The following is a 27,751-nucleotide window of genomic DNA, read 5'->3' on the forward strand; positions in this document are numbered from 1 at the left end:
TTGGCCAATATACAGCACAAACAGCGCCACTACACCCAGAGAGACAGCACAATCACAGTGACTTTTCCCCCTATGTCAAGAAAAGATTCCATATCCTTACCATAGAGTGCTAAGCATCAAACGCCAAATATATAAAGGCAACGTAGCAATTAAACTCATGTGTTGTTCTCCATATAAGTGTAAACTTTTCACCTCCTTGAGGTATCAAATGCCTGGGAAATCATTCTCCTTACATGCAGGTAGTTGTGTAATTACTTTTTGACTGATTCCAATAAAACTCATTAAATATTATGCAATTTCCCAGGATTTATTTTAGTAGATGTTATTTCCACATAATAGTATAAGTTAATAAAAAAGTATTACTCTAGAACATGAAAATTTTTCAAAAAGTTAACTGTAGATATCCTTTCTATATGCTTACTGCCAAGGACATGAAGATTAAGTGATAAAATCCCTTAACAAAACAGTCAAATACACAATATCTATTTTAATGAAACTCAGAGAATATGAGGATTATGAGTGGAATTAATACAGTAAAATAATGAGCAGAATTTACATTTACTGGGATCTATATAAAAAACAACAAATCAATCTGCACCAATTTCATTTAGCCTCAGTTTTACACCTCCTAGGACACGAATTGTGTAGCCTACAAAACAATTTATATTTTATCTGTACCATCTAATTAATTAAATGGCCCCAGAGTACCAGACTCACAAATCTCGTTAATAGCTGAATACTGAAATAAAGGCTGTTCACCCCTACTAGAATAATATTTGCATATCCCCACCTGTGATGAGTAATAAGTACCTGCCACAAATCAGAATTATGAATTTTGTACGCCTAACAAAACCGCAGGGGAAATTATACCTCAGACATTCCATAATAATTGCAGCTAAGCTGTTTAGTGCCATCCACTTATTCTGCCTGAAGTGTTTAAAGCAGCAACAGTTGTAAATGAATTCAGGCACATATTCAAGGGAATTTTTTTTTTTTTCAAAAAGTTTTTCTGTCTTGTCATATGTAATTATCTTACGGAAGTATTCAGCTGCAAGTTACAAATGCATTCACATTTTAAAAAGCAAATTAGAAAAAATAGTTCCTTTCATTAGCTTGTTAGGTGTACATAAGAATTCTGTTATAGAAACTTTGGAATATAGCTCAAGATGGATTCTGAAGTATTGACATTTAGAAAGTTAGGTTGGCTAGATGGGGTGAGATTCTAATTTTGTAATCTGTAAGTTGATAAAATGGTAACTAGTGTAGAAGATCCAGGAAATTGTGATATTGTGATGGAGCTCATGCTGGACCGGTAAACCTTAGTTTCAAGATAGCACGAATTGACCCATCTCTCAAAAGGCTTGTCTGAGCTCTAGGATGGGGCTGTGGAAACTGTAGACTCCTGGGAGAAATCTAACATAAGACCATCACGATTCACGACCATTGTCTGGGAACAAGGTGAGTTGCAAAGGGCACGTCTCTTTTGGGAGTTAAGTTCCTATGTTGGAAGGAAGATGACAGTGTTTGGCATAGAGTATCACCCAGGAAGAAGTAACAAACACCTTAGTATGAACTGTTCAGTACAATGACCAAGTTCTGGTTAACTGCATGATTGGATTAAATGAGAAGTAACTGCAATAGGGGAAAGATATGACCTGTGTACGAGATAAGAAAATTATTTAACAATTTAAACAGCAGTGAAGTATATTGGGGAGATGTTAACTAAATAACGGAAGACCCAATGTCAATTCTTGCCAAGAATCAGCCTTGAGATCTTGAGCAATAAATCAGTTTCTCTAAGTTTCTCTGACCTCATTTACAAAATGTTAGCAAAAATCTATCTAGCAACTGACTAACCAAATTACCTACTAATTTGGGAGGGTTGTGTGCCCTGGTGGACACACTGGGCATACATTATTGCTGTTTAGACACTAAGTTGTGTCCGATTCCTTGTGACCCCATGGACTATAGTCTTCCAGGCTCCTCTGTCCATGGGATTTCCCTGGCAAAAATTTTGGATTGGGTTGCCATTTCCTTCTCCAGGGCATCTTCCTGACGCAGGGATCAAACCCGCTTCTCCTGTATTGGCTGGTGAATTGTTTGCCACTGAGCCACCAGGGAATCCTGTACATACATGAGCATCACACTATAAGCAACTGTCACTATTTCTTTTCTCCATTAGGAATATGGCTGATTGGCTGCCTTCCTGCAGCAAGTTTTTCTATATCAGAGGATTTACTGCAAAAGGGGAGGAGGGGCACAGCAGAGGAGGTATAAAAGAATCCAGTTCTTCAGAGACAAAGAATCTCTTCCTACTTATTTTTTCTGTGTATGCTCAGCCTGTGTGTGTACAAGAAATCAACCTCATTTCCAGGAAAAGAGCTTTAAAAATAATTAGGATTTATATATTTTCACAAGAGTGGGAAGGTTGCAATGAGTCACCAAGATATGATTAAGTCAGGTTGTTGGAGGCTCCCTAAGGTGACAGGATGGTCTGCAGGCTTTAGAAAGGAAGCTTATATAGCCTATTATCATGATGAAGTGAAATTTAAAATTACATTTTATATTTGTAAAGGACTAACAGGCAAGGTCCCTACGGATTGGCAAATACTACATAAAATGCTATAAAAACCAGACCATAATCTCTCACTAACTTACACATTAGCCACAGGCAGTAAAGATGGTTTTTATTGGAACCAGATTTTGTGAAGAGAAGAAAAAAAGTTATGCACAGTTTATCCTGGCTTTTCAAGCACTTTGCTTTTTTCCTTGAGTTAACATGACGTATTCCAAGTGATTAAATAAACTTGTCTAGCAGCTCTTCTCATGTACTTGAAAGGAGGCAAAGTAAAGAAGGATTTACTCTGAAGAGAGATCTTAATTCTATCACTAAAAATGTCCCTGTTTTATTCTAATCATTACAGCAGAAACCAAGAAAGGCAAGAAAAATTAGAGCTTCCAAAATAACCTATTGTAGAAACCCACTTATACTCCATGCACTATTTCACTTAACACCACATACCTTTGCAAATCAAAAGTAGTATGTGCATTTAGAAACATTGGGTTAAATAAAATATATTATTTATACACAAAAATAAACTCAAAATGGATTAAAGAGCTAAACGTAAGACCAGAAACTATAAAACTCCTAGGGAGAACATAGGCAAAACACTCTCTGACCCACAACATAGCAGGATCCTCTATGACCCACCTCCCAGAATATTGGAAATAAAAGCAAAAATAAACAAATGGGACCTAATTAAACTTAAAAGCTTCTGCACAACAAAGGAAACTATAAGCAAAGTGAAAAGACAGCCTTTGGAATGGGAGAAAATAATAGCAAATGAAGCAACTGACAAACAACTAATCTCAAAAATATACAAACAACTGCAGCTCAATTCCAGAAAAATAAATGACCCAATCAAAAAATGGGCCAAAGAACTAAACAGACCTTTCTCCAGAGAAGACATACAGATGGCTAACAAACATGAAAAGATGCTCAGCATCACTCCTTATCAGAGAAATGCAAATCAAAACCACAATGACGTACCATTTCACGCCAGTCAGAATGGCTGTGATCCAAAAGCCTACAAGCAATAAATGCTGGAGAGGGTGTGGAGAAAAGGGAAACCCTCTTACACTGTTGGTGGGAATGCAAACTAGTACAGCCACTATGGAGAACAATGTAGAGATTCCTTAAAAAACTGGAAATAGAACGGCCTTATGACCCAGCAATCCCACTGCTGGGCATACACACCGAGGATACCAGAATTGAAAGAGATACGTGTACCCCAATGTTCATTGCAGCACTGTTTATAGTAGCCAGGACATGGAAGCAACCTAGATGTCCATCAGCAGATGAATGGATAAGAAAGCTGTGGTACATATACACAATGGAGTATTACTCAGCCATTAAAAAGAATACATTTGAATCAGTTCTAATGAGGTGGATGAAACTGGAGCCTATTACACAGAGTGAAGTAAGCCAGAAAGAAAAACACCAATACAGTATACTAAGGTATATTTACGGAATTTAGAAACATGGTAACGATAACCCTGTATGGGAGACAGCAAAAGAGACACAGATGTATCTTTTGGACTCTCTGGGAGAGGGAAAGGGTGGGATGATTTGGAAGAATAGCACTGAAACATGTATAATATCACATATGAAATGAATCACCAGTCCAGGTTCGATGTATGATACTGGATGCTTGGGGCTGGTGCACTGAGATGACCCAGAGGGATGGTGCAGGGAGGGAGGAGGGAGGGGGGTTCAGGATGAGGAACACGTGTATACCTGTGGCGGATTTGTGTTGATGTATGGCAAAACCAATACAATATTGTAAAGTAATTAACCTCCAATTAAAATAAATCAATTTATATTTAAAAAAAATTTTAAGTAATATCTGACTAATATACATGGGAAGAATGCAGGAGATAGAGGAGGTATTATTGCCAACACCCTGGGTGCACTTGATGACCCAAGGAGGTAGCAGCTTGGATTTTAGTTCATTTATTATCATTGAGGAGACTGGGCAAGAAGGCTGATGAAATATTTTGATTAACTAGTAATTTTTTTCCTCTTCAACAGTAACATTGAACAGCTTATGGTAAGATTTACAACATGTGGCAGATTTATAACTGAGTTTTTTTCAACACATCTTTTTTCTTTTTAAAGATATTTCTTTATTTATGTGTTTATCTGGCTGCACTCAACCTTAGTTGCAACTCGCAGGATCTAGCTCCTTGACCAGATATTGAACCCTGGCCCCCTGCATTGGGAACGTGAAGTCTTAGCCGTTGGACTACCAGAGAAGTCCCTATATGTGAGTTTTAGATTCAACAGTCAAGCACGAGCATATCAGTGTCTTTTGTTTCATTCTCCTTTCAAGAGTTAAAGATATGCAGTTGTCTGGAAGCCAGGTCTAAGCTCTTATGTGGGAATAAACTGCTGGCTATTTAAATTTGGCTCTTAATTCAATCTCTGTTAACTTTAGCTATTTCCAGGGCTAGCTTGAGCAGAAATTCGAAAAAAGTTCTGACTCCTCCACCCCCTCATATATTTATATATAGAATGTGCCAACTGAGGTCTAACCTTCTCTGATTTGGAGAGGTAAAATGTAGAGTCCAGTACTCTTGCCTGGAAAATCTCATGGACAGAGGAGCCTGGTGGGCTGCTATCTATGGGGTCGCACAGAGTCAGACACAACTGAAGCGACTTCATTTTCACTTTTCACTTTCATGTATTGGAGAAGGAAATGGCAACCCACTCCAGTGTTCTTGCCTGGAGAATCCCAGGGATGGGGGAGCCTGGTGGGCTGCCATCTATGGGGTCGCACAGAGTTGGACACGACTGAAGCGACTTAGCAGCAGCAGCAGCAGCAGCAGGGACCAGCCTAAACACTAAAAATCTCAAGTAGATGATCCATGTCTAATCTAATGCCTTAAGAACTGAAAATATGGTTGAGTGGAAAGTATGTTATGAACTTTGCTGTCAGACTGATCTTTGTCCTAAGCCTACATCCATTACTTACCTGTATGACTTTGGGTAGGTAAATTACTTCTTCTGAGTTCCAGGGCCTGTTTTTCATCCATCTTTGAAATAGGGACAATGACAACTGTCTCAAAACATTTTTGGGAAGATTAAATAAGATCTCATATAAGTCTATGGCAACCCACTCCAGTACTCTTGCCTAGAAAATCCCATGGATGGAGGAGCCTGATGGGCTGCAGTCCATGGAGTCGCTAAGAGTTGGACATGACTGAGCGACTTCACTTTCACTTTTCACTTTCATGCATTGGAGAAGGAAATGGCAACCCACTCCAGTATTCTTGCCTGGAGAATACCAGGGACGGGGGAGCCTGGTGGGCTGCCACCTATGGGGTCGCACAGAGTCGGATACGACTGAAGTGACTTAGCAGCAGCATATAGGGCTGAGGTTAAGTCATTTTTCTGGATCAAAAATTCAAAGGTATCCTAAAACACTAACATTTAAAGGATAAGCAGCAAAAGAGGAGCCCTCAGAGTCAGGAATATAATGTTCAAAGAAAAACAAATGTGTGTAAAGAAGAAGAAGAGATGAGTGTCCATTGCGATAGAGAAAGCCAATAAAATAGAGACTAAAACAATATCTTCCCCAACTTTATACCTTTTCCAAATACTGTTTCCATTCTCTCCTTCACTAGCATCTTCTTTCACCTTACTAAACTATTCTGATCAAGATCACCAAGAAATTCCTTGTTGTTAAACCAAAGATAACTTTTTGCTCTTTAATAGAGTGAAACTAGTACACTTTGGAGATTTGATAGGGAAAAAACACTGTAGGTGGAAAGAGCTTGGCTTTAGAGTGAGAGTTTAAGTGATGAATTGCTATCCTAGTAAATGCACAAACTTGAGCAAGTTACTTGAGCTAGTTTCCCTTCTCAATTATCAGAGGAAAAAAAATCTACTTACAAAGTTGTAATAAGGACTAAGATCTGATAACAATGCACAAAAGCATGCAGTGCCTTGCTTGGAATATGATAACTACCCAGTGAAAATTTTCTCTTCCTTTTCCTGATACAAAATAACATATAGCAACCATTTCACTTCTTCTACCCCCTTGTCATGAAAGCTCCTCCAGGTTAGAAGACATATTTTAATTATCTGTACATTCATAATGTCTAGCACAGTATCTGAAACAGTGCATGGTTAATAAATTATTGTTAAGAGCAAATGGAAACTAGAATAAGTAATGACATAGGAGAGTTACAGTAGAAGACATGTTTGGTGGTAGGGATACCAGTTTCCTTTTAGTGAAAGTTTCTATACTGAGAGATACATTTGTGAAAGATGTTTTTGAATGTATCATGGAAGTTTGACATCAGATCAAGCGTAAGGAAAGACTAAGCAGTAATCAGTAACATGGTATAAGGTGTAGTTGTTCAGTCGCTACTTCGTGTCCCACTCTTAGTGACCTCATGGACTGCAGCACTCCCTGCCCCCCTGTCCTCTACTATCTCCTGGAGTTTGCTCAGATTCATGTCCACTGAGTCATGAGTATTCAAGTCCATTGAGGGTTATGTATACCTTGTGATAAATCCTTAAACCCATTTTAGAAAGATGCTCTGTGTCCATTTTATAGAAGGAGGTATTGCTTATACAATAGGGTAACTTTCCAAGATTGCACAGCCAGTTTAGAGGGATGCTGGGTTTCAAATTGAGATCTGGCTGTTGGCAGAGTCTATGATCGTAATTGCTATGCTGGTGCCTAACTCACCACCAAACACATGTTCTGAATGCATGACTGGCAAAGCTCTCCTTGATGCGGCCCCTGTCCACTCTCCAAGCTTCACCCATGTTTGCTCCTCCTTTTCAGCCATGCTATGCCTCTTTCATTCTTTGAACGTTCCATGATCTCTCTCATCAGCAGGCTTTCCACAAAGCTTCCCCATCTCTTCCTGTTAAATCCCTTCTACTCAAGCTTGACTTCTCCTTCCTTGCACCTGAATAATCCCTGATGATGGGAGGCACTGTGGCTATGGGTTGAATAGTGAATGAGCTTGAAGCCAGATGAAAAAACCGGGTTACAATATGGGTTACTTTGGGCAACTTAGTATTTTGAAGGAGGTAATAACTGTATTTACTTCACATGATTGTTTTAAGGAATAATTGAGAATGCAAGCAAAACACTAAGTAAGTGCTTAATAAACGGCATCTGTTATTGAAACGGTAAATGATGATGTTAATTATTCAGTGATATCCAACTCTTTGTGACCCCATTGACTGTAGCCCACCAGGTTTCTCGGTCCATGGAATTTTCCAGGCAAGAATACTGGAGTGGGTAGCCATTCCCTTCTCCATAGGATCTTCCTGACCCAGGGATCGAGCCCAGATCTCTGTCAATGCAGGCAGATTCTTCACCATCTGAGCCACTCCGGAAGCCCCCAGATGATGACTACTTTTATTCTAATCTCAAGATTCCTTAATGAAATCATGGTCTAAAAGTTTCTCAAGATTTTTAATGTTCTTTTCAGTTTTACCTAAAATAAGAGCTTATTAGTATATTTCCTTAGATATTGAATCTTCAAAAAGGAAGCAAGACTGAATCTGGTATGTGAGTTAGGAGAGCTTTTTCAGCGGTTTCTAAGTGGAAAGTCATCATATGAAACATTGATTCCTCTGCTTTTGTGTGAGACCAGAGAAATTAGGTAATACTTTTTGAGATTAAAATCAAAATAGATATTAAATTATATTTGATCCTGATTTTGACTACACTGAAATTATTTTGACTATTTCAGTTTTACATTAGGTAATACATTTCTTACATTGCTTTCTAATTAGAGACAAACAGCACGTATTTCATATATCTGTACATATGTGCCACGTGTGCTATCAAACTTTGGAGAATATTATGAATTCTTAGTAAAGATTATTTTAAACTACAATAAAAATATTGTTTTCTATTCCCCAAACCTACAGTTTATAAAATATGACTGCTTTAATAAATGCTAGAATTCTCCCCTAATTCCTTTGAGTGATTTGTTTACCCAGGGTTTTCATATGCTTATGACTGAATCAGAAATTATTAGAACCAAACAGCATTAAAAAAAATTCATAACCAACTGGGCTATGCTTTTAGACATAGACATCTTTGATTTCTGCAACATGTTTGCCAGTGCACATTCTCAAAGCTATGATAAAGACTGGCCAAAGCTATGTTAAAGAATATACGAAGGATGATTTTTATGTCTATGTATAATCTAAGTAGACCATGGGGAGGTTAATCTTCTGTTTTGTTTACTGTTAAAATCTGTCCTTCACATCTCTCTAAAACCCTTCTGCTCTCCTTCCTCTCTTTCCCAAGATTCATTCTCAATGGTATCATTTTTGTTCTCGAAGATCTTTAGTGGTCCATTAGGATTTATTACCAAATTAAAGTAATTAGTACAGCCTTTTTGTCCTGGTATTTAAGAACACCCAGAAATCACTCTTCAAGATGCCATAGCAAAAACATGGACATTTATCCATGGCTACTAGGATTATCACTTTGCATCATCACCTGGCATAAGTAAATTTCATCTTTCTGGGCCTTTGTTATCTCAACTGTAGGGAAAATTAATTAAACTCATCCCCAGCTGAGCCACAAGGGAAGCCCAGTTAAACTCCAAGGTCTCTAAAATCTATTATAGACCTAGAAGTCCGTGTGTCTCAGATTTAACCCTTCCTTATATATTATTTAACCCTTCCTTATATATTTCAGAGAAGGCAATGGCATCCTACTCCAGTACTCTTGCCTGGAAAATCCCATGGACAGAGGAGCCTGGTGCGCTGCAGTCCATGGGGTCGCTAAGAGTAGGACACGACTGAGTGACTCCACTTTCACTTTTCACTTTCATGCATTGGAGAAGGAAATGGCAACCCACTCCAGTGTTCTTGCTTGGAGAATCCCAGGGACAGGGGAGCCTTGTGGGCTGCCGTCTATGGAGTTGCACAGAGTCAGACACGACTGAAGTGACTTAGCAGCAGTAGCAGTATATATTATTTTGTGAGTTTCATGCAGTTTCATTAGTCCCAGCTAAACCAAACTACATACTGATCTGTGCATATGTTCAACTGTCTTGGTTTTTATTCCCTTGTTATGACTGACTTATTTTTACAAAAAGTTCTCTTCTGTTTCTGTCAGTTCAAATGTTTCCATTTCTTCAAGATTCTTTTCATTATTACCCTCTCCATCAAATCCTCCCTGACATCTTCCAACTCATGCTGATATAGTCTCTAACTCTTTTATATGTGCCGTATACAGACTTTTATTATATTGTTTTTTATTTTATCTTAGCTACTAAACTCAGAACAAAAGCATTCTCTTATTGACTTGTGCACATATCCAGAGCACCTAAACTGCACGGCATATGGTAGGCGCTCAATAAAATATCTGTGTAATGAAAAGTCTGGTCTATCATTCTGATACATTGTAAATGGCAAAATTATCTCCTGTTACAGAAAGAGCTGTTAGCCTTTTATTTGGATTCCATTTTGTGTGTTATTTTTGATTGTTCAAAGATGCAGTTTAATACTGTTTTTTATTATCCTGTATGAGTATTAGCTCTCCCTTGACAGTAAGACAGGCAGTAAGTGATGTAGTTTGGCTCTTTCTTTCCTGCAAGCTATTATGCAAAGAATTAGCTCTGTGTGATGAGGTCATACCCCTGACTCGAACAAAGAAACAGGTTGCTTCTTAGAGTTAAACATCTCAGACCATTCCCTGTAATCAGTTAACAATTTCCACTTGATTACAACGGGCAAGATTTTCTACTTGCTTAATTTTGTTAATTTAAATTTTGGGATCAAACTATCTCAGAAATTTTGTGTGTCCTTCTTTTCCTTCAAAAACATTTTTTTTTATCATAAATGAATCTATAATTGGAATTTAAAAAGTCATTCCCCAGTGATAAACGCCATGTGGATGTTGAAGTAAAGACAACATGTTTCCTACAATCCTTTCACCCTCATTTTTCTCCATGAGATCCCATAGAATTTGGCAGGTAAAGGGATCTAGCTGAATCATCTCAAATCCCTGGAGTTTTGGGCCTCTGGCTATCATGGCTGAGTAGCTGTGACTATGCAGAAATTGTTGCTTTGTTTGCCCTGAATCCCTGAGCCATCTGCAGTGCCCAGAAAGCACTTCAAAACTCAGTCGTCCAAAATGAATATTTAGAAATTCACTTTTGACATGCTTTTTGTTTGTTTTAGTTTTTGTTTGTGGCTTCTTAAATCTCTTGATCCCAGCTGTCCTGTCTCTCATTGTGCTAGCATCATTCTGCATTTTGCTTTGTAGGATCAGAGACTGTAGATTATCAAAGAGGAGCCATCTTTTAACCCTTGAATGATTTTTATGGTAAACAATCATGACAATCTCTAATTCCTTCAAGACCTTCCAGATTTGTTCATTTGTACTCACTAAAAAATATTGGGGCTGAGATAAACATAGAAGAAGTATTTTTATGCTGTCTTCTTCTTGTTTTTGTGTACTTTAAACCATTTAAGTTTTCAGATCATTGTAACCAAGTGATGAGTTAAAATTAATATCCTTTCATAGAGTGTTTAATAAAAATTCCAAACAACTCCCAAAATGATAGCATGCATGAACTCTCAAGGTATTCCAGACTGGAGGCATTTGTAGACAACAAAATGATTACAGTATTCCTATAAGCAATTTTTACTAAAGTAAAACTGAAAGTCACTCAGCAGTGTCTGGCTCTTTGGGACTCCATGACTATACAGTCTGTGGAATTCTCCAGGCGAGAACACTAGAGTGGGTAGCCTTTCCCTACTCCAGGGAGTCTTCCCAATCCAGGGATTGAACCCAGGTCTCCCGCATTGCAGGTGAATTGTTTATTAGCTGAGCCAAAAGGGAAGCCCAGGGAATTTTTACTAATTTTTTAAATTTACAAGGGAAATAATAAAGTCAGTGGCTATTGCTTGCCTTAAGGTCAGGAAATTCTTAGAAGCTAGTCTCTATAGAGAAAATTCACGGTAGTATAATCTGTTAAAGTTCTACACATTAAAATCCAGAATTTAGAGGCTTAAACTATCGAAAACTTGGTAGAAGACAAATAGGGAGGTGTCAGAGAGAGAGATCTGTTCACACTTTTAACACTGTATGTGACTCTATACAATCTGGTCTTGCTCAATGATGAAGAGCCTAATTCTCTAGCTATAACAGTTGAAACTGACTTTAGTCCAGGATTTCTCTGCATTATTTTACTGATATTTAATGCTAGGCCATTTTGTTTTGTGGTCTCATGTCTTGTGTATCATAGGATATCCAGCAGTATCCTTGGCCTCCATCCATTAGATGCCAGATGCTAGTAGCATCATCTTCCTGAATTATGACCAAAAAAATGTCTATAGACATAGGAGGATGTTCCCTGTATGGGGTGGGGTGGGCAGAGGTGGGGAACAAAGTTCCCTACCCATCCCTGCAACTGGGAGAACCAGTACATTGCAATCCCATTTAACCTTAAGTCCCTGTAAATATCGTGCTCATAAGTCAGAATTCAGCATACTTTTCAGGTTTTTTTTTTTTTTTAAGTACTCAGTGTTTGCAACATTAGGAAGAACAAAAGGAGAGGAATCTGGGGGACTCCATCAGGCTGTAGAATTTTAAGCGTGTACTGTCAGAACAAGGAAGGTGCTACTAGCCCTGCATTGCCACAGCTGCCTCTCATACCCAGGAAACTTCTGAACACACTCAGGATTCAGAACACATATTTCTTTCCACCTTAATTACCAAGACCAGTAGAAGCAATGATATGCCTAATCACACATTATCCTTTCAAACCTCATGTACTCGTATGTCATTCATTTCAGTTCAGTCACCCAGTCGTGTCTGACTCTTTGTCACCCCATGGACTGCAGCATGCCAGGCTTCTCTGTCCATCACCAACTCCCAGAGCTTACTTAAACTCATGTCCATTGAGTTGGTGATGCCATCCATCTAGTTGGTGATGCCATCCAACTATCTCATCCACTCTCATCCCTGTCTCCTCCTGCCTTCAATCTTTCCCAGCATCAGGGTCTTTTCAAATGTCAGTTCTTCACATCAGGTGGCCAAAGTACTGGAGTTTCAGCTTCAGCATCAATCCTTCCAATGAATATTCAGGACTGATTTCCTTTAGGATGGACTGGTTGCCAGGCTTCGACAGTACATGAACTGTGAACTTCCAGATGTTCAAGCTGGATTTAGAAAAGGCAGCAGAACCAGAGATCAAATTGCCAAGATCCGCTGGGTCATTTAAAAAGCAAGAGAATTCCTAAAAAGCATCTACTTCTGCTTTATTGACTACAGCAAAGCCTTTTACTTTGTGGATCACAAAAAACTGTGGAAAATTCTTCAAGAGGTGGGAATACCAGACCACCTGACCTGCCTCCTGAGAAATCTGTATGCAGGTCAAGAAGCAACAGTTAGAACTGGACATGGAACAACAGACTGCTTCCAAATTGGGAAAGGAGTATGTCAAGGCTGTAAACAATCTTCCAGCTTCAAGGAACTTTGGGAAATGCTGCTTATCACTTTCTGACTCTTGCAATGCATGTAAGAAGATAAAAATGAGCTGTGGGCTAAAATACCATATCCAGTAAGCCCCATTTTGGTACATCAGCTTATTGTACCCTCTGTAGAAATGTGCTTTATCTGTTCACTTATTAATCCATTTATTCAATCATCAGCCAGAAAAATCTTTCAACAAGGACTTACTGAATAATGTGTTAGACTCTCCTAGGTGCCAATAATGTGCAGTAGTTTATTGAAACATGTTAGTGAAAAAGGCAAAAAGTTGAGTGGGCATAGGGATGGCAGAATCGGACTTAGAGACAGCTTTAGACCTTCTTTCCTTGTTCATACTTTCCCTCTGCCTCTCAACATCCTTTTTCCAGAGTGTGCTTTTTCACAATGTGTAGAACCATATTCCTAGAAGTTCCAGAATCATACCCTGACAACTTCACAACCACACAATCTTTCTTTCAATAAATATATATGGAGGACCCATTAAATGTTTATCATTATGTTAGGCACAGGTATAGGCTGTGAGGAACCTGAAAGGAAAGGGCTTCCTTCTTCCAACTAAAGTAAAAAATAAATAAATAAATAAATAAATAAATAAATAAGTAATAGGAACAGAGGGGCTTCCTAGGTGGCTCAGTGGTAAAGAATCCTACTGCAATGCAGGAGACTTAGCTTCTATCCCTAGGTTGGGAAGATCCCCTGGAGAAGGAAATGGTAACCCACACCAGTATTCTTGCCTGGGAAATCCCATGGACAGAGGAACTTGTCATACTATAGTCCATGGGGTCACAAGAGTCAGATGCAATTAGCCACTAAACAACAACAACAGAGAAGGAACTTAGTTTTTCCAGCTTGAGTCTTATGCTTCTTCCTGAACCAAGAGGTGGATAGAGTATTATGTCTGACCCAGTAGGGGTAAAGTGTTTATACATTTAGATCATTCAGCTAATGAAGAAGGAGAAGGTGGTGGTCAAGTTAGGATCCAAGCATGACATAGCTACTAGTAGAACGCCTGTGAGACAGAAAGCTTCCACATTGTGTCAGTGACAAATCTCTGTTATGAATCCATCACTAGGCTAGGTGCTAAGAATACTGCAGCAAAGAAGCTATCCCCGGGAAGACTTTTCTGTGACACTGGATCTGATCACCACTCACTCCTCAGCAGCAGATCTGATCACGACCTCTCTTCTAGGTGCCCAGTTTGCATATAATACTACTGTTGCTATTATTTGTATTTATCCTTCTTGGTAGACTATGAAAACCTTAAATCAGAAGCCTCTGGCAATCATGCCTGGCAGGTAGATGTGATTCTGTGTATGTTTGCTGGCTAAATGTTGAGTGAAAAAATGCATGATTGACTGGTTAAATAAATGAATGAATGTCTTCTTTTCATACTGAGACAGTTGTAGATGGGTTTCTAAAGCAACCCTATTGGAGGAGCGAATCTGATTCACTGGAAGGGTGATGGAGCGGCCTTTGATCTACTCTGACATGTTTCAATTTCGGCTTATCTTTCCTTTGCTCCTTTGCTATAAGTCTATCTTCTTGGCTATGAGATTTTTATTGCATTTCTGATATGTGAATGAATCACCACGTAAAACGTAAGCTCTTTGTTGAATAAAATTACACAAACAAAATACTCCTGGAAAAATGAGGCAAATAAGTCTCTTCAGCAGTGGTTATTTATAAGAACCCCTCCACCTTTAAAATGTTCTCATTTCAATAGCAGTCAGTGTTTCTGGTTTGAATTTTAGTGAGAAAGACATATGATCTGTGAGAAGTGGCATTTTATCTTGGTTGGCTATGAAACTGATAATGACTAAAAGTAGTTTCAGTCACCATATAAAATGCCTTCAGATTTTTTTTATCTTTATGTGTTGGGGGGCAAGGAGAATGAGATGGTTATGACTTTGATTAAAATCAATGAAGACCATTGTTAGTTTTAACACATGGTGACAATATTGTACACCACAGTGGCACATAAAATGATATCACCTATAAATCCTTTACCCTTTCTGATGCATCTAAGAAAACACATGAAATCATTTTGACTGATCAACAAGGCTATACTCGGCAGGCACTACTGACCCTGAAGTTATTGGTATTACGTAAAGCATCTGAAGCCGTAAATCAGGAACAGTTTGCGTTATTAACAGCAGAAAGATGTTTCATAAGAAGAAAGAGAAAGGCAACAGTTATTTAGGATTATTTGTGGTGTGTTTCCACCTTATTGTGGTTTGGATGATATTAAAAAATCTGTGATATTCAATTCTTGCAAATGGGGCTATGAAGATTAAGTGAGGCATCACGGAGTCAGAGAAAGGCAAATACCTCAACACACATATTATTTTTACCTTTCGGAAGGGCTGCTTATAGTTCCTTGTATACAATAGATATGGTCAAATGTGTTATTGATTCTCTATACTTCCTATTTTCATCCAAAGCTGCCTACTTCACTCTTATCCTCCAATTAAAATACTCAACTTTTGCTCATAAGTTTGTGGTAATAGTGCAACACTGGGAGAGAATGGAGAAACATTGAATAGTTTGTGACGTAAACATGGACAAAAATAAAACAGTAGAGCATTTGTCAAAATAAAATGAATAAAAATCAGCAAATGTTCTATGTACTATGTCTGCTGTTTGGATCAATAGCCTTTGCATTACATTAATTGGACAAAGGCCCATCTTTATCACTAATCATATATATATATATATATATATATATATATATATATATATATATATATATATACACACACACACACACACCCCTGAAGAGTATTTACAGAAATATAAACATATACCTCTCCAGGGTATTTTTCATCACTCTATCAAAACCTTCTGAGACAGAAGCAAACACAAACTGGGCTTGTTGGTTCCAATACTACAGTTTATGTAAATTTAGCATTACTAAAGTATTGTGCTAGCATCATTTCATATAATATCTGTAGTTGATAAACGTGGTAATAAATTTTAGATGAAAGTTTACTGTTATTAGATCTATTTGGTATTATTTTACTTAATTTTATTATCAGAAATTGCTTGGGTTACAAACCACAGAAATGGGCTCAGTAATTAATTTAAAATACTAGATTTTTAGCTTCATCTGAATTGATCTCCAGGATATATATATTCTTTACTTTCAATAAATTTTCCAAGCCAGCTGGTTTGACTTGAAAAAAAGAATGTGGAACTAGTTTTCTATAATGGATTTTAAAGCTTATTGGGCACATGATTATTGCTATTTTAAATATTCATTTATTTATCTGTATAACAAAATTAATAATATCTGTATCTCCTAGGATTCTTGAAAGAATGAAATAGTGAGATGAAAGCATTTTGTAAACTGTAGGACACTGAACCAGTGTCTTACAACATTTATGCTTCCTTAGTTTCAATCTTATAGCCTAAATAACTGCACTCTAGAACCTTCAAGAAATTGGATTTGAGGAAGGATATAGTTGAACTCAGAGAACCAAAGGAAAAAGGGGACAGTGTCACATCAGGAAACGGTGGGATCAAGGTGACCGTAGGGACTTAAACTCTGAAAAATAGGTAATAGATAGAGCTCCATCTATACAAGAGTTAAAGAAGCTCAGCAAAATCGTCTTTTTTTTTTTTTGCTATTATCTTGATTTTTGAAAATATAAAGATTTTAAATGTCTAATGTTTTGATTGACTTTGATGTGCAACATCACATTTTCCCCCAGTTTTTCACTGCCTCTGTTTTGCTGGTACTCTAAGCAGACGCTTAGTCTGTCACTAGGCACTGCCATTAATATGACTCAGCTCCAGTCACTTTCAGATTCCCTGTCTCTGCCTTCATGTTTCAAATAGGCCACAGAGAGGATCTCAATAGTTCATCTTTGGTTAATTATAATACCTCCCTGATGGCTCAGACAGTAAAGAATCTGCCTGCAATTCAGGGGTCCTGGGTTCGACCACTGGATCAGGAAGATGCCTTGGAAAAGGGGATTGCAATCCACTCCATATCCTTACCTGGAGAATTCCATGTATAGAGGAGGCTGGTGGGCTACAGTCCGTGGGATCACAAAGGGCCAGACATGAGTGAGCGACCAACACCATAGACCAAAGGATACAGGGCCAAGCATCCCAGACATGGCTACTGAGGCCCTATCCTTTTCATGAGGACATCTCCAGAGCAGATAGAGTGCCCTGATCTGGAAATCCATTCTTTCCCATTCTGAACTCTATCTGCTTTATGTTTTACCTGCAAGTTGGGTTGCAAAGATTTAGACACGACAGAGCAACTAACACTTTCACTGGGATTGTTTATGTTCTCATCTCTGACTACCTAGTCCCTCATTACTTAAAACTTCCTACTTGAAAACTAAAACCACAAAATGTATAATAATGCAACAAATTAAGTGAAAACCGGATTAAACATTCATTATGCTACATAGTCAATGTAAAAGTTTGTAGAAAAAACTTCACAAAAGAGAGAAGAAAAAAGTCTTCACCTAGGAGAAAGAAGACACAGGAAATACCCTCATCTCAAAGACGGGTGTGACCTCTATTTCATTTTTAATTCACACTTCAGCTCCCACAAATAAATCTTGAGACAAGACTTAACATCTACTCAAAAGTGAGCCAGCAACTTTTGTTGTGACATCTGCCATTTGCCTCCTTTCCTCAACAGCTCTTGTGTTTTCCATCTTCAATGCCTCTGCTTTGGTGAGAATGTGAAGATTCTTCACTCTTGCTCAAGTGTTTGCACACTAGCTTTATTTGCTATGTAGTATTTTCCATTGGCCCTACTAACCCCACCCTTACCCCTAGAAGCTGCCATTGCTGAAGTTTTAGGCAATGAAAGAGATAAAGTGATGGAAACCTCTCTACATAAAATGCCCCAGTGGCTATTTTATGCCTAAAGAAAAAAAGAACATTCCTTTCTTCTTGCTCAGTTCAGTTCAGCCGCTCAGTCATGTCCGACTCTTTGTGACACCATGAACTGCAGCACACCAGGCTCCCCTGTCCATCACCAACACCTGGAGCTTGCCCAAACTCACGTCCATGGAGTTAGCGATGCATCCAACCATCTCATCCTCTCAACAGAGTCCCCTTCTCCTCCTGCCTTCAATCTTTCTCAGCATCAGGGTCTTTTCCAATGAGTCAGTTCTTCACATCAGATGGTACATGCTACTGCTGCTGCTAAGTCACTTCAGTTGTGTCTGATTCTGTGCGATCCCATAGACGGCAGCCCATCAGGCTCCTCTGTCCCTGGGATTCTCCAGGCAAGAATACTGGAGTGGTTGCCATTTCCTTCTCCAATGCATGCATGCATGCTAAATCGTTTCAGTCATGTCCAACTCTGTGTGACCCCATGGACAGCAGCCCACCAGATGGTACGTTCCCATATGCATATGAAAACAGGGTTGTTTGCGTCATATCCTCTTCTCACTCATACACCAGGCTTTCCATTTCTCTTCAGTTCAGTTCAGTTCAGTTTCTCAGTTGTGTCCGACTCTTTGCGACCCCATGAACCGCAGCATGCCAAGCCTCCCTGTCCATCACCAACTCCCGGAGTTCACCCAAACCCATGTCCACTGAGTCGGTGATGCCATACAACCATCTCATCCTCTGTCGTCCTGTTCCCCTCCTTCCTTCAATCTTTCCCAGCATCAGGGTTTTTCAAATGAGTCAGCTTTTTGCATCAGGTGGCCAAAGTATTGGAGTTTCAGTTTCAGCATCAGTCCTTCCAATGAATATTCAGGACTGATTTCCTTTAGGATGGATAGGTTGGATCTCCTTGCAGTCCAAGGGACTCTCAAGAGTCTTCTACAACACCACAGTTCAAAGCATCAATTCTTCAGCATTCAGCTTTCTTCACAGTCCAACTCTCACATCCATACATGACCACTGGAAAAACCACAGCCTTGACTAGATGGACCTTTGTTGACAAAGTAATGTCTCTGCTTTACAATATGCTGTCTATGTTGGTCATAACTTTCCTTCCAAGGAGTAAGCGTCTTTTAATTTCATGGATGCAATCACCATCTGCAGTGATTTTGAAGCCAAGAAAAATAAAGCCAGACACTCTTTCCACTGTTTCCCCATCTATTTGCCATGAAGTGATGGGACTGGATGCCATGATCTTAGCTTTCTGAATGTTGAGCTTTAAGCCAACTTTTTCACTCTCCTCTTTCACCTTCATCAAGAGGCTCTTTAGTTCTTCATGAATGTTGAAAATCTCAGTTAGGAGACCAAATGTGTTACATAAGAAATAGCTCACCTTCTACTTGCCATTGTCCTATCTTCATGTCCTAAGGGGAGCTTGTCCCCTTAGGAATAGATAAGCTCGTACTCTGAGAAAGATTGGAAACAATCTGGGTTCTTAAAGCCATTAATAACCTGTAGGATTCACCAAGTGTGAAGACTTCCTACTCATGGACTTCTTGGTTTTTGAGATAATGCATATTCTTTGTTTTTTAAGGCCAGTAAGAAAGATTCTCACATAAAACTGGAAAGATTGAGTGGTAATCACATAGTAAAAATGCACAATCAGGATGGGAATTAGAAGGTTCCATTGACTAATAGTTTTTGTTTTTCTCTTCCATGCTTTCTTCTCAATAGAACCAGCTTGTCACTGGATAATTTACCATCCTCTGTCTGATGGTCTCTAGCTTTTTGATATAGTTTTAATTTTAGTTGTAGGAATGTATATGAACCTGACTTACAGTAACAATCCTACCTCCATCTAAATGTTTCTTGAAAACTTTTCATAAAGTACATTTAAGATTTTTCATGTCCAGTGCATTAAAATATTTTAAAAGAAATGGAAAGACAAGGCACCTTTCAAGCAAATCTGATTTTGTTTCCCAAAGCTATTAAGATGTGTATGAAATTGTTTTTATATTCTGTAGGTTCTTCTTTAGTTAAATAGTCTCTGAATGACCCTTTCTTCTCACTCTTCTAAGAAGAGAAGTATTTGATTACAGCTAAGATGAAACTATATCATTGCAATCTAATTTTATTGTTTAATAAAAAGGAATTAAAAAAACACATCTCTTTCAAGGCAGCAGAATGAATATCTGTTTCTCTTCTTTCTCTCTACTGACGTGACTTCAAGTAACACAAAATGGACATATAAAGGCATTTATTCCCCCCAAAGTAGGGATGATAGAAGTATGTATCATTCTAGTTGCTCTATAGAACTTTTCTTTCTGGAAACACATCACTTACACACACACAGACACATGTGCAAACAGACACACATACACAAACAACACAGAAACATTGGGGACTGGTAGCCAACAAGGCAGAAATGAAAAGAAAAAGTCAAGGATACTTTAGAAAATTTACAACCAAGGACTAAACAAACTTTATCTTCAGAAACTCAGTAGGGCTTGGAAGTTGGAAATATGTCTACAAAAAGTAGAAATGGATGTCTGTAGAAGGAATAGTTAGCCTCTCTACTGTGCTCCTATGTCTGCCCACAAATTGCCTGGAAGAAAGGAATTTAGCCCACATGGAGCAAGGTGAAATGGTAGAAAGCAATCAAGTACTTCTCTTCAAATAAGCTAAAACATCTTTGTGGAGGGGGAGGGGAACTAAGATAGTCAATGGGAGAGATAACACCCCAGAGTTAAATGATGCATATTCTGTTATTTAGGGATCTGAAAACTCAACTGTCAGCTTTTTACCCAGTCATATTAAAGTCTGCCAAGTCCTCTACAGAGTTCACAGTCAGATTTGCTGTAGTCCCTTAATTAAATGGATAATAAGCCTCTCTAGACATCAGGGAAAATTCTCACTGCAAAAGATAAAAGCTCAAATATTTTTTTAAAAAGAGCAAGAAAAATCTTTCCCATGGGAAAAGATATATTTTGAAGGATAGAAAATAATCTAATTAGTGTTCTGAGAGAGATTTGGAAAACACTTCCTTAATAAAATGAGAACAGCCTTACTGGAAAAGGGAGAAATAACAAACAAACAAGAAAGCACACGAGTTTGAAAAAAAGAAAATATGGTCAAGGAAAATCACCCAGAAAATAATAAAAAGAAATAATTTAAAAAATAAAAAATTGTTTCCTTTATAACACTTTTAGAGAATAGAATACATAAAGAAGTCTAAAGGAACTGTATCTTGACAACAAGACATTTCTAAGGACCAGGTGATTTTCCTCTCTGGATGGTCTGAAAGTCCAGGTATAGGCAAGTTGAAAATTAAGCCTGACAAAGGCAAAAGCACCTTTCTGGGATAAGGAGATGCAAGAGATTTAATAACATTGTTGGCTGACATTTTTGATCTACAGAACCCCTAGATACAAAACTCATTCTCTCTGCTTGCTGATTCCCTCCCCCAGCAGGACTTTTGTTGAATGTTTGGCAGTGACAGCATGGAAGACAAGAGTTCTGGCTAGAAAGCAAAAAGAACTCTCTGTAGTCTCACAGTTCTTAGATCTTGCAAGAAGGAAGAGATTGCAACATATCCAGGGAAAATCTCACCCAGAAGATATTTGAAATAAGAGGTAAATTGAAATTAACTAAAGTTGCAATCTAGTCCCAAACTAGGTCAGCTACCTTCAGATTGAAATGATCATTTTCTTACACCAGTTACCAAGTTACGAAATTCCCATCTGGCAAACATTTTATTCAGTTTATATGACTCTTTTAAATATATGTCTGCTGCTGCTGCTGCTGCTGCTAAGTCTCTTTAGACGTGTCCGACTCTGTGCGACCCCATAGACGGCAGCCCACCAGGCTCCCCCGTCTAGGGTATAATAAATAATTAAGAGCTATAGAAGGTGAAGTAAATACTAATCAATAGAAAAAGTAGTCAGAGAAATAGACTCAGACATTAGAATTAGTAGACAGGAAAACTGAATAGGTATCACAAATATGATAGAAGAATACATGAACAAGGGACAGAGATGCAGAATTTGAACAGAGAAGCTGAGTTTACAAAAGGAAGTAAAATGGACATTTTAGAAAGAGAAAATGTAAAACCTTAAATTAAAATTTAATTGTATGGTTAAACTTCTGGAGAAATGAAGTAGAAATAAATTCTGTGTTGCTGTGAAACTAATAATGAGATAAAAACTATTTGGGTTGTTGGTAAATTAGTAAAATTAGGGAGCAGTATCTATCAACTAATTTCTCATCTATTACTAAAGTAAATAAACAGACATTTCTAAAACTGCAAAGGAAGAATGGGGGGATGTGGAAAAAAAGGGAAAATACCAATGATAAAAGTTAAGAGAAATTGCTCTAGGGACTAAAACTTGAGGTGAGGAGAGACAAATAATTACATGGCTTTAATTCTTATGTCTTACTAAGATAAAACTTTTAAAAATATTAATTTACAAATTTAAAAGCAAATTACTTAAATTCAAAACATGAAACCCAAATGAAGAAAGTACATTAAGATGAGCTCTGTCCTGCAGCTTAAGTAGACAATGACCAGTTAAGTCATCTTGGGCTATAAAGAGAAAGGGACTTTGATATTTAGGGGCTCTTGAATGGCTTTCTTCTTTTTTATACTTGTTTCTTCTTTTTGTTTCCAGGGGAATAATTATATTGCTGAATGAAAATTATATATATATATATATATATTTATTTATTTATTATAAAAATCTACTAGAAAAGTATAGAGGATAAAGTAAACTATTTCTAATTCCATCTTTCTCTATGACAGGCATTATCCTTAGTCAACAACTCCATAAGCTATTGCTATAAGGTTGGATGGTTCAGTGGTCAGGTAGGCAAATAAATAAAGAGAAAAACCTTTTGAAGCAACATTAAATATTACTACTATTTTAAACAGGCTTCCCTGGGGGCTCAGTGGTAAAGAATCCATCTGCCAGTGCAGGAGACATGAGTTCAGTCCCTGAGTCAAGAAGATCCGTTGGAGAAGGAAATGATTACCCACTCCAGCATTCTTGCCTCGGAAATCCCATGGACAGAGGAGCCTGGAGTGCTACAGTCCACAGGGCCGCAAAGAGTTGGACACAAGTTAGCAACTAAACAACAAACAATTATTTTAAATAAAACAATTATTTCATTTAACAAAGAAGAATTTTCTAAGAAATAAAAGGATTTTTGAACTCCAACAGAATATTTCTTTACCCCAAAGATACTGTTTCATAACAGAGAGCCCTCTAATCCTAAAAACTTGTGAAAAACATTGCATATAAATTGTCATTTTAATAACATGTTTTAACCTTCATCAATAACAATCTCTGCTGTGAGAGATGAAGATATTAGCACTTTATACTTGCTATATTTTATAGAAAGTATAAAACTAAATGGCTTCTTAATTTTTAATAGCCATATAGATTTAATATCTATTAAAACTGTGTATTATCATTTTGTTATTCAGCTTACATTTACCTTACGTTTTTAACCAGTCACCATAGGAAATAATCTTGGTTTTATTCAGATGGTTTCCTTTCCAGTTATTGTGCAGGAGCTTCTCCATTATGAGGGATTTAACTCTTGAGTTTTGAGTAGTTTTCATATGAAGTGTTCATCAGATCTGTACAGAGAATATGGGAGTCTGATTTTGTTTTTCTTTGTAGAAGAGATCCAGAAGCATGTTGGAGAATATTTCAGGTTGCCATTTCTCTTGACTTGTATTTCATCTGGGTGGAATGTTTTGAACCACACGATCCCTGAGAATCTTGTAGAAATAGCTCCTTTTCTTCTGACAGTGAATGTGGCTTTGAAGAAGTCTGAAGTCAGCCTAAACTCTTTCCTGCCTGAATTTAATGTGTTATTTAAACCAGAATCACTAAAGACTGCTTTATTTAGTGCTTTTTTTTTGTTTGATTTTTGGATAATCAGAATTTGTTCAGTAGATGGTTCTTTGTCAAGGATTTGTCTTTGCAAAGCAGGTCATTTCTTCTGTATTCTACCACAGTTTTCTCTTCATGTTCCATACACCACTCATTTATTTATTTTTTTCCTTTCACCAAATTAGACCATCTGTGTGCATAAACCTTTGAAATAGCTTCTTTCACAGTTCTAATCTAATTTTGCACTAAATGTATGTCAGCCAGTGCCTGGTCAGTGTAGGATAGGATGTTAAATCATAAACATCAGAAAAGCTTTCCTAAACAAAAGACCAGCCCCATTAATTTTAGTGGTTTAAATAAATGGTTAAATAAACATACACACAGAGTGGGAAGGGCATTGGCCCTTCCTTTAAGAATATATGATGGCAGAATAGGTGCAGATTGAACACAAAAGAGCACATTACTTTTAGGAAACACCACAAATTTAGAAGTAAACACACAAATCAGTGGCTGCCTTCATGGACAGCAGCCTCTTAAAAGCAGACCCTCTGTGGCATTGCATCTGAGATATGCAGGAGCTTGTCTAATTTTGAGATATATGGTTGCCCTCTGACTATCACCCAGCAGTAAGGAGAATTTCAATTGTGAATTAAGGCTAATCTGTTCAGACTTTTTTAAGTAGAAAAAATACAATCTCTTAGAATATACTGGATGGTTTATTTAACCATTTATTGAAACCCCTAAAACTAATGGGGCTGGTCTTTTGTTTAGGAAAACTTCTCTAATGTTTATGATTTAACATCCTATCCTACATTGACCATGCATTGGCTGACATAAATTTAGTGCAAAATTGCCAGTTATTTTAATTTATGAATTGCTAGTACTAGCAGAATGTGTAGCACAGCTGTTACTCAATATTAGAAGGACATTTTTAACATAATTTTTCTACATGATTAAAGACTACTGCAGAAGCAGAAGCTTCCAACTCAGTTCCACAAGCTATTTTGCATCCTCCTTGTCACACTATGATTTGCAAAAAAAGGCAATCTGAAGGTGTAAGATGTGCACTGGTCTCTAACTTTTCTTCTTAAAAGCAATAGTACATTCTAAAACGCTGGGACTATAGTCTGTCTTTTTACTTTTGAACTATTTGTTGTAGATTCAGTGCAACAACAAAAATATACTATACATTTACACTGTTTTTAGATCAACTGGACACTGGTATCATAGGTAACTCATTAGTTTGGAATGGGACTACAGTTGATTTGTAAGTGAATTTGTAAGATCCAGACAATAATTAGACATGAAAGGTGAATCTAGCATAAGTCCCCTTTTTTGCAACAGGGAAAATGTGAATATATATTTTTTTGTACTATAGAATTTATAAAACAAATTTTTATAATTGAGCAAAAGCAGTGAATTTCTGTGATCTTTTTCAGTAAGTTGAAAATATTAATTGGTCATACAACAAAATAGTAACCTAGCTCCTTATCTCATTTTTTCTTTTTTCACTTTATGCTTAAGTTTCTATATCTGCAGCTTATAATAGCATTTATCAGATGCTTCAGGGGACATACTAGCAACACTATCTCGATGTAAGGTACTCTATCAGAAAGCTTGTCATCATATTGAACAGACTCATTAAGAGGCCAGATTTGAGTTTGGTGTCTTCATTTATTGGGATTTTCTTCAGTTCAGTTCAGTTCAGTTGCTCAGTCATGTCTGACTCTTTGTGACCCCATGGACCACAGCACGCCAGGCCCCCCTATCCATCATCAACTCCTGGATTTACAAAAACTCATGTCCATTGGGTCGGTGATGTCATCCAAACATCTCCTCCTCTGTTGTCCCCTTCTCCTCCTGCCTTCAATCTTTCCCAGCATCAGGGTATTTCCCAATGAGTCAGTTCTTCGCATCAGATGGCCAAAGTATTGGCGTTTCAGCTTCAGCATCAGTCCTTCCCATAAATATTCAGGACTGATCTCCTTGAGGAAGTACTGGCTGGGTCTCCTTGCAGTCCAAATAACTCCCAAGAGTCTCCTCCAACACCACAGTTCAAAAGCATCAATTCTTCGGCACTCAGCTTTCTTCACAGTCCAACTCTCACATCCATACATGACCACTGGAAAAACCATAGCCTTGACTAGACGGGCCTTTGTTGGCAAAGTAATGTCTCTGCTTTTGAATATGCTATCTGGGTTGGTCATAACTTTTCTTCCAAGGAGTAAATATCTTTTAATTTCATGGCTGCAATCATCATCTGCAGTGATTTAGGAGCCCCAAAAATAAAGTCAGCCACTGTTTCCACTGTTTCCCCATCTATTTGCCATGAAGGGATAGGACCGGATACCATGATCTTCATTTTCTGAATGTTGAGCTTTAAGCAAACTTTTTCACTCTCCTCTTTTACATTCATCAAGAGGTTCTTTAATTCCTCTTCACTTTCTGCCATAAGGGTGGTGTCATCTGCATATCTGAGGTTATTGATATTTCTCCCGGCAATCTTGATTCCAGCTTGTTCTTCTTCTAGCCCAACGTTTCTTATGATGTACTTTGCATATAAGTTAAATTAGTAGGGTGACAATATACAGCCTTGACGTACTCGTTTTCCTATTTGGAACCAGTCTGTTGTTCCATGTCCAGTTCTAACTGTTTCTTCCTGACCTGTATACAGATTTCTCAAAAGGCAGGTCAGGCGGTCTGGTATTCCCATCTCTCTCAGAATTTTCCACAGTTTATTGTGATCCACACAGTCAAATGCTTTGGCATAGTCAATAAAGCAGAAATAGATATTTTTCTGGAACTCTCTTGCTTTCACGATGATCCTCTGGTTGATCTCTGGTTCCTTTGTCTTTTCTAAAACCAGCTTGAACATCTGGAATTTCATGGTTCACGTATTGCTGAAGCCTGGCTTGGAGAATTTTGAGCATTAGTTTACTAGCGTGTGAGATGAGTGCAATTGTGTGGTAGTTTGAGCATTCTTTGGCATTGCCTTTCTTAGGGTTTGCAATGAAAACTGACCTTTTCCAGTCCTGTGGCCACTGCTTAGTTTTCCAAATTTGCTGGCATGTTGAGTGCAGCACTTTCACTGCATCATCTTTCAAGATTTGAAACAGCTCAACTGGAATTCCATCACCTCCACTAGCTTTGTTCATAGTGATGCTTCCCAAGACCCACTTGACTTCACATTCCAGGATGTCTGGCTCTAGGTGAGTGATCATCATAGTGATTATCTGGGTCATGAAGGTCTTTTCTGTATGGTTTTTCTGTGTATTCTTGCCACCTCTTCTTAATATCTTCTGCTTATTTTAGGTCCATACAAACTGGTCCTTATTTAGGTCCATTGTTGAGCCCATCTTTGCATGAAATGTTCCCTTGGTATCTCTAATTTTTTTTGAAGACCTCTCTAGTCTTTCTCATTCTGTTGTTTTCCTCTATTTCTTTGCATTGATCACTGAGGAAGGCTTTCTTACCTCTCCTTGATATTCTTTGAAACTCTGCAATTAAATGTGTATATCTTTCCTTTTCTCCTTTGCTTTTGGCTTCTCTTCTTTTCATAGCTATTTCTTTTCATAGTAAGGCCTTCTCAGACAACCATTTTTCCTTTTTGCATTTCATTTTCTTGGGGGATTATCTTGATTCCTGCCTCCTGTACAATGTCACGAACCTCTGTCCATAGTTCTTCAGTCACTCTATCAGATCTAATCCCTTGAATCTATTACTCACTTCCACTGTATAATTGTAAAGGATTTGATTTAGGTCATACCTGGATGGTCTAGTGGTTTTCCCTATTTTCATCAGTTTAAGTCTGAATTTGGCAATAAGGAGTTCATGATCTGAGCCACAGTCAGCTCCCAGTCCTGTTTTTGCTGACTCTATAGAGCTTCTCTATCTTTGGCTGCAAAGAATATAATCAATCTGATTTTGGTGTTGGCCATCTGGTGA

This window comes from Capra hircus, chromosome 3, assembly GCF_001704415.2.
Source record: "Capra hircus breed San Clemente chromosome 3, ASM170441v1, whole genome shotgun sequence".
NCBI lineage: Eukaryota > Metazoa > Chordata > Mammalia > Artiodactyla > Bovidae > Capra > Capra hircus.